This window comes from Erinaceus europaeus, chromosome 12, assembly GCF_950295315.1.
Source record: "Erinaceus europaeus chromosome 12, mEriEur2.1, whole genome shotgun sequence".
Taxonomy (NCBI): domain Eukaryota; kingdom Metazoa; phylum Chordata; class Mammalia; order Eulipotyphla; family Erinaceidae; genus Erinaceus; species Erinaceus europaeus.
The window spans coordinates 60,304,081-60,311,142 of record NC_080173.1 but is presented as its reverse complement, the minus strand read 5'-3'; the positions used below and the strand labels follow the sequence as shown (position 1 = coordinate 60,311,142).

The following is a 7,062-nucleotide window of genomic DNA, read 5'->3' as shown; positions in this document are numbered from 1 at the left end:
ATAATCTGGTGAGACCTTTCCTAACATATAGGACTAGCTAGTTCCACTTCAGATGGTGTTTTCTCTTGCAAAGTTACAGATCCTAGATATAGGATAGGGTCTAGGGGACTGGGTACATATATACAAGTATTCATAAGTTAGGGGCAACTATATACCTCAAAATAAAAGTGCTCAATAGTCCTCTGTGACCAGATTTAGAACTATTTAGCTCAGCAATCTAGTAGAAAAGCCTAAAGAAGGCACCATATATTTTCTAATCAAGTATTTATTACTTAGACTTAGATACCCTCCTCTCCTACCCCCTACTTCACTTCCCTCAATCACTTTATCTACTCAACCAATTATACAAAAGAAAGTAAGATATATCTCTTAATCTTTTTTGACAGCACCAGCATTATTTTCACCCCTTGATAGTCTTTAGAAGAAATACTGTATACAGTTGGCCAAGAGACATACTGGTGAAAAATATTTATCAACTAAAGAACAATGATTGTCTCTACGACAACCTTTATTAGAGTCACCAAACAAGTAAACACAGTAAAACTCAAGGTTAGCTTAAACCCCACTGAAATCCTAGGTGTACTTCCTCCCTAGCTCGAGGCCAGACCCCATAAACTTAATACTAGTTTGGTCACAACAAATGATGCGAAACATTTTAACAACTAGGAGAAAGCCTGAACTTGTCAGGTAAATAAGGGATTATAAAAGCTGGAAAAGGACACCAGACTGGCTCACTTAATGATGGGCTTCTCAGTCACTGCCAGGCCACCCTATCATCTGAAGCCCTTGTCAGGGAATCCTTAGATTCCTCCATAGATTCAATGGGTCAAGACCTCTAACAGACTCCTCTCTCCACTATCCCTGGTCACTTCTATCAAGAACATCAGCATAAGCCTTATGGGCTTCTTCAGGACTGTACCCTGACTATGAACTACCAATGGTAAGGACTGCCCCAACTCTTTGAAGGGAAGCTGGGTCATCCTACTCTGTCATTTGAGGAAGACTGGTCTTGAATTGAAGGCAGCCTAGAATGTTCCCTTCTGTAACTATGGACTGCAAACATAGACTGGCAGGGACTTGGAGGCTATACAGGCTCCTGTGCTAAATATGAATCAATATGGGCCCTGGGTCAGATTAATGTGGTAAATAGTTAATTGTATTTATGTATTTTTTACAAATTTGGGAGCTACTCTCTGCCCTGATCCAGATACCTAGTTCTATTCTCAGCTCTGACACCATCTAGACAGACAATATTTTTAGTCTATCTGCAGGTTAGCTATCAAACTCCAGCAAAAGTTACTAAAGTCATGGGCCCCTAGGAACATACTTAAAACAGACTTCTTAGCTTCCATCCACCCTAAAATCCCTATTCCCATCTGGTCTATCCATACTTTCTGGTACCTGTTCATTAAACGTTTTGTCCTACTTTTTATCTTACTGCATTTCAGCCATCAAGTTGCAGATGCAACTATACTATCCTGACTTCCCTGGGCAGATGACCTCACCAATGTGTCCTGGAACTTTACCTCTCCAGAGACTAACCTCGCCAGGGGAAGACAGAAACAGGCTGGGGGTATGGATCTACCTGGTCATCTTCCCCTAACATTTACCCCACTGGGAGTAGGGACCAAAATTCTTTATGGGATGCAGAAGGTGGAAAGTCTGGCTTAAGTAATTACTTCTTCACTGGACATGGGCATTGGCAGGTTGATTCATACTGAGCCCACTGCTTGCTTGCTTGCTTGCTTGCTTGCTTTCTTTCTTTCTTTCTTTCTTTCTTTCTTTCTCTCTTTCTTTCTTTCTTTCTTTTTTCATTATTATTTATAAAATGGAATTATTGACAAGACCATAGGATAAGAGGGGTATAATTCTACACATTCTCCACCACCAGAACTCTGTATCCAATCCCCTCCCTTGATAGCTTTCCTACTGTTTATCCCTCTGGGAGTATGGCCCCAGGGACATTATGGGGGGCAGACGGTGGGAGGTCTGGCTTCTATAATTGCTTCCCCACTAAACGTGGGTGTTGACAGGTTGATCCACACTCCCAGCCTGTCTCTCTCTTTTCCTAGTGGGGTAGAGAGCTGGGGAGGTGGAGCTCCAGGACACATTAGTGGGGTCATCTTCCCAGCAAAGTCAGGTTGTCATCATGATAGTGTCTGGAACCTGGTGCTGAAAAAGACTTAAGATATAAAGCAGAACAGATTGTTGACTAACTATGAACCTAACGACAAGAATATTGTAGATGAAGATTTGGGGTCTCTATTTTGGAAAAAGCTAGTAGGTCTATTTTAGGTATATTCCAAGGAGCCCTACTAGTTTTTGCCTGAGCTTGACATCTAACATGCAGGTGACCTAAGTTATTGTCTGGGGAGATGATGTCATAGTTGGAAAAAGGACTAGAAAGCTGGATCAAGCAAGAGAGTAACTCCCAAATATGGGGAAAGTATATAAATGTTATTAGCTGTAAACCCCACTGGTTTGATCTGGGGCCCATAGTCAGCACAGGAACCTATATAACCACTGCATCTCTGTAGATCTGAACTGGCATTCTGTGGTCACGGCTAGGAACATTCTAGGCTGCACTAATTTCAGGGCCTATCATCCTTGGGTGATAAGTAGTGTATTCAACTATTCAAATGTTCTGTTCAACCTCCCTTCAGAGAATAGAATATTTCCTATCCTTATTGATCCACATTGAGGGCAAGGTCCTACGGGACCCACAAAGGACTCCATTATGTTGTTCCTAATGGAGAAGACCAGTGACAGTGGTGAGAAGGATCTGCCAGAGGTCTTTGCCCACCATGTCTGTGTGGGAATCCCAGGATTCCCTGACCAGGGCCCCAGGTGATGGGGTGGCCAACCTCCAGCCCATTTCTATCTTTCCCTAGTTGGGTAAGGCTCGGGAGAGGTGAGGTTCCAGGACACACTGGTGAGGTCATCTGCCCAGGGAGTTCAAGATGAAATCATAGTAGCATGTGCAACTTGGTGGCTGTGGCTTAGTGAGTTTCTGGAGAAATTCTAGTTGTGTTTTGAGATGATTTTCTAGTTGTTTTTTTTTTCTACTTTATGAGGACTATGATCTCTATTGTGTAAAAATATATTTCTCTATAGTTTCCACTGGGTCCAGTTTTATTGGGAGAATTTGGAATTTCAGAAATTTAGAGATAATTTTCCTTTTAGTTTCTGTGAAGAAAAATTCTCAAGAGACTGAGAAAAAATTTCAACCTCCTCTAAGGCACCCTATAGTGGAATTCTTTCTATAAACAGCATCTATTATGTATCTGTTAGTTTTCCAGATGCTGTGAATACAACCACAATCTTGACACATGCACTCTCTAGGAGAATGACAAAAAGGGGGCCAGGCAGTGGTGCACTTGGTTAAGCATACATTATCAAGAGCAAGGACCCAGGTTCAAGCCCCTGCACCCCACCTACAGAGGGTTGACTTCACAAGCAGTGAAGCAGGTCTGCAGGTATCTGTCTCTTCCTTTATCTATCTGTCCTCCCCTTCTCTGTTCTATCTAATAGAGGAAAAAAAGAAAAAAAAAGGCTACCAGGATCAGTGGATTCATAGTTCCAACACCGAGCCCCAGTGATGACCCTGGTGGGGAAAAAAAAATGATGAGAATGACAAAGACAGTAAACAGTAATGGTAATTCTGTGTGATATTTTTAATTATAGGTATAAGAATAAGATTCTATGATAAAAACATAAATGAAGTTGACTCAACATGTGAAGAAGACACAGTTCCAAAGGAATTGAAAGTTGAAATAAGATAGGAGTTACGTATATAATTTCTTTGAGCATGAAAAAGCAAAACAGGTGCTCTAGATACAGAAAATCATATGTGAAAAAGCAGAAAGAAGTGAAAGAGTATGCCATATGGTCTTTCTACCTAAATCTCAACTACAGCAGATGAATTTCTTCCTGCAGCCAGGAAATACAACTTCCTGGAGCTATAGAATTGCATTGTTCCAGCTTAGAGGAAAAAGGAAATTCCCCCCCCCCCCATAGCCCATTTATGACACTCCTGAGATGAATGCTTGGTTGACCTTGCTTGACTCTTCTGCTTGTCTTTGAACCGCTTAAATTTGGTGGCAAAATGTATTACCAGGATTGGATGAACTTGAAGCAAGGACCTGGCCCTTGGAGGGGGAGAAGGGCATGATTAGAGTGGGATCAATAACTTCCAGCTCCAGCAGGATTATATGGTGTAAAAAAAGGGATAGGATTCCACAGGATAAGATTTTGGCCCGAAATAAGTGATGTTCATTATACTGGCTTCACCTAAATACCAGTCTATTTGCAACCTCATTCTTGGCGGGCATTATTCAGTGTTTTCATGGTAAAAGCACGAGATTTGAAGTCTAAGATGTCTAGTTCCACCACTTGCCACCTTTTTCACACCAAGCAAGTTAATCTTTAATTACAGTGTTTATGAAAAATGATGTACAATATCAGGTTCTGGAAAAAATTTTAACAAGATCTTTCATACTTCAAATCTGCCACAAACATTGATACTCAACAGCTACCTAGATTTCTTTCAACTTTTTTTTTCTTCAAATTTTAGGCATCAGAGAAATCAGGCTTCATGGTGAAAATTGCATGTACACACATAAGGTAGTTCCCAAGATTTTTAGGAGCACAAAAAAACATATAGAATAGGTTCAGTTGGTGGGAAAGGAGCAGAGATTTGAATTAAGGTGAAGACTTGGATCCAGCACGAAGGGTGTTTTGGCTTTGGGTTGCCTCTGAAACTATATTCATTTGTTCATGTGTATGTGTATTTATAATTGTGTGCTCTGATTATTTTGAACACGTTAACATATTATTGACACAGAATATCAGTGAAGAAGGAAGGACAAGAGAAAAAAAACCACTTGATTTTGAAAATGCCAGTTTCACCTTTCATATGAATTGCTTATCATTTACTCTGACTACCTGCCTCATAATTAGAATTCTGAATATAATGAAGTACACTTTGCATGAAGTTGCAAGTTGCATTTGGTGAGAATAGTCAAGTGTGTTGGGTTACTGCTCTTTGCAGCTTGACTCTGCTTAAAATGTAAAGAGTAAGGAAAACTGCTGAGGAGGCAAATACAGATAGAGCAGAGCTCCTAGTGAGACTTATTTTCATCTTCTCTGTCTGTGCTGTGAACATTTTCTTTACTGTGACCTCAGAAGTTACATCTTGATGGGACATCTTCCCTTCAATATGTTCAAATTTCCTAGGCATGCTGAGAAGAGAATTGGAAGTTGATGGGAATGAGAAATGCTATAATTATGAAGCATATTAATATTGAAGAAGCAATTGTAATTGGTTCTTTAAATTTATTTTTATTAATAATATAAATATTAGCACCCTGGAACACAACTTCCCTCTCCTCTCCTCTCTTCTCCTCTCCCCTCCTCTCTCCCTTACTACTGTCTTCTGTCTTCTTTCCACTTTATTTTGATCACTTATACTTGATTAAAACAATAATTTAAATAAAAATTTTCCATTTAAAGAAAAGAGTGTATTCATTCTATGAAAAACAGCAAAGCTAGAGGCCATACAGTGATGCACCTGGTTAAGTACATACATCACAGTGTGCAAGGACCCTGGTTCAAGCCCCTGGTCCCCACCTGCAGGGGGAAAGCATCACAGGTGGTGAAGTAGAGCTGCAGGTGTCTCTGTCTCTTTCCCTCTTTATTTGGCCCTCCTTTCTCAACTTCCCTGTGTCTATCCAATAATAAATAAATAAATATAATAAAAATAAATAAAAAATAGTGAAGATTAGCTGACTTCAAAATATTCTCTTGTAATAATTCCTTTAAATACCAGTGCAACTATGAAAAGGAAACTGATTTCTGCAGCCACAGCTTATATGCTGCCATAGAAACATCTGGGATGCAACGCTAATGACGAAATTCATCATTAAAAAATCAACTTTGGCATGGGGAAGTGACAACAAATAAAACAATTTTGACTGTGGGGGTACTTCTATTAAATAAAGCATGTGTATAACTGTCTTCAGAGGGGGAAAATATGGGTATGTTTCCCCTATGATCATCCTTAATCCAGAGAGAAACAGACTCCCCACAGAGCTCAAGAGGGAGAGAAAGAGAGAGAGAGAGAGAGAAAGAGAGAGAGAGAGGGAGAGAGATCTTTGCTGCCTCTTCTGTTGTCTCTTCTGGTTTTGTTTGTGTTATTGACATGCACATTGTTGTTTAATTGCTAAAAAATGTTTGCTGAAACTGCTCCTAGAAAATAAAATTTCCCTCACAAGTTAATTTAGCTGTACATTCAATCCCATTTGAAATCTAACTGTATTTCTCCTTCAGGATAGATTCCTCTGAAAATCATCTCCAGACTTTAGCAGGAGTAATTGACTATAAGACAAGGAATAGTGAAGCAGGTGTGGTAGGCAAGGAAAGAAAAGTTCATCAAATACCTGTCCATGTGGGTTTAGGTCACAGTTCTACCCTTTAATTTTTTATGTTGGAGAATTAAACTTTGTGTTTCACTTATTTCTCCTATAGGACAGGGAGTAATAGTATTAGAGAAAAATGACAATACCACAAGGAAATGCTTGGTAAGATATAAAGTGTTATATGAGTGGCAGTTCTTCTTATGATACATAAGTCCCAAAGCTTTCACTTTCGATTCACAGTTTATTTGTTTATTTTTATTTGTTTTATTTTGTTGAGAAAAAAGATAAAGATAGAGGCAGAGGAAGAGACCAGACCACTGCTCAACTCTGGTTTATGGGACTGAATCTGGACCTTGGAGTCTCAGGCTTGAAGTTAACCATTATGCTATCTCTTCCCACCTTCTATTCACAGTTTAGAAAGACCTTTATTTAGAAAAGTCATTTGAGAGAGTCTCCTTAGCTGTTAGTGAGGAAAATAAGCAGAAAATTGTTCCATTATAAAGTATGATTTAGCTACATTGTGAATCTAATATATATATATTTTCACAATCACTCCTCATAGATATCTGATATGGAGATTACCATAAACTAGAGCTAAGCAGTGCTCTGGAAAGAAAAAAATAATTACTTAAGTTTTTCTTTCTAA

At 39.3% G+C, this 7,062-nt stretch overlaps 1 long non-coding RNA gene across 1 annotated transcript; it reads left to right on the top strand.

Moving 5' to 3' along the window:
- Window positions 1-759: 759 nt before the first annotated feature.
- LOC132541732 (uncharacterized) lies at window positions 760-1,660 on the top strand. Its single transcript, XR_009552829.1, has 2 exons — window positions 760-940; window positions 1,449-1,660. It is a non-coding gene; the product is annotated as an uncharacterized LOC132541732 (long non-coding RNA).
- The last annotated feature ends 5,402 nt before the right edge of the window (window positions 1,661-7,062 follow it).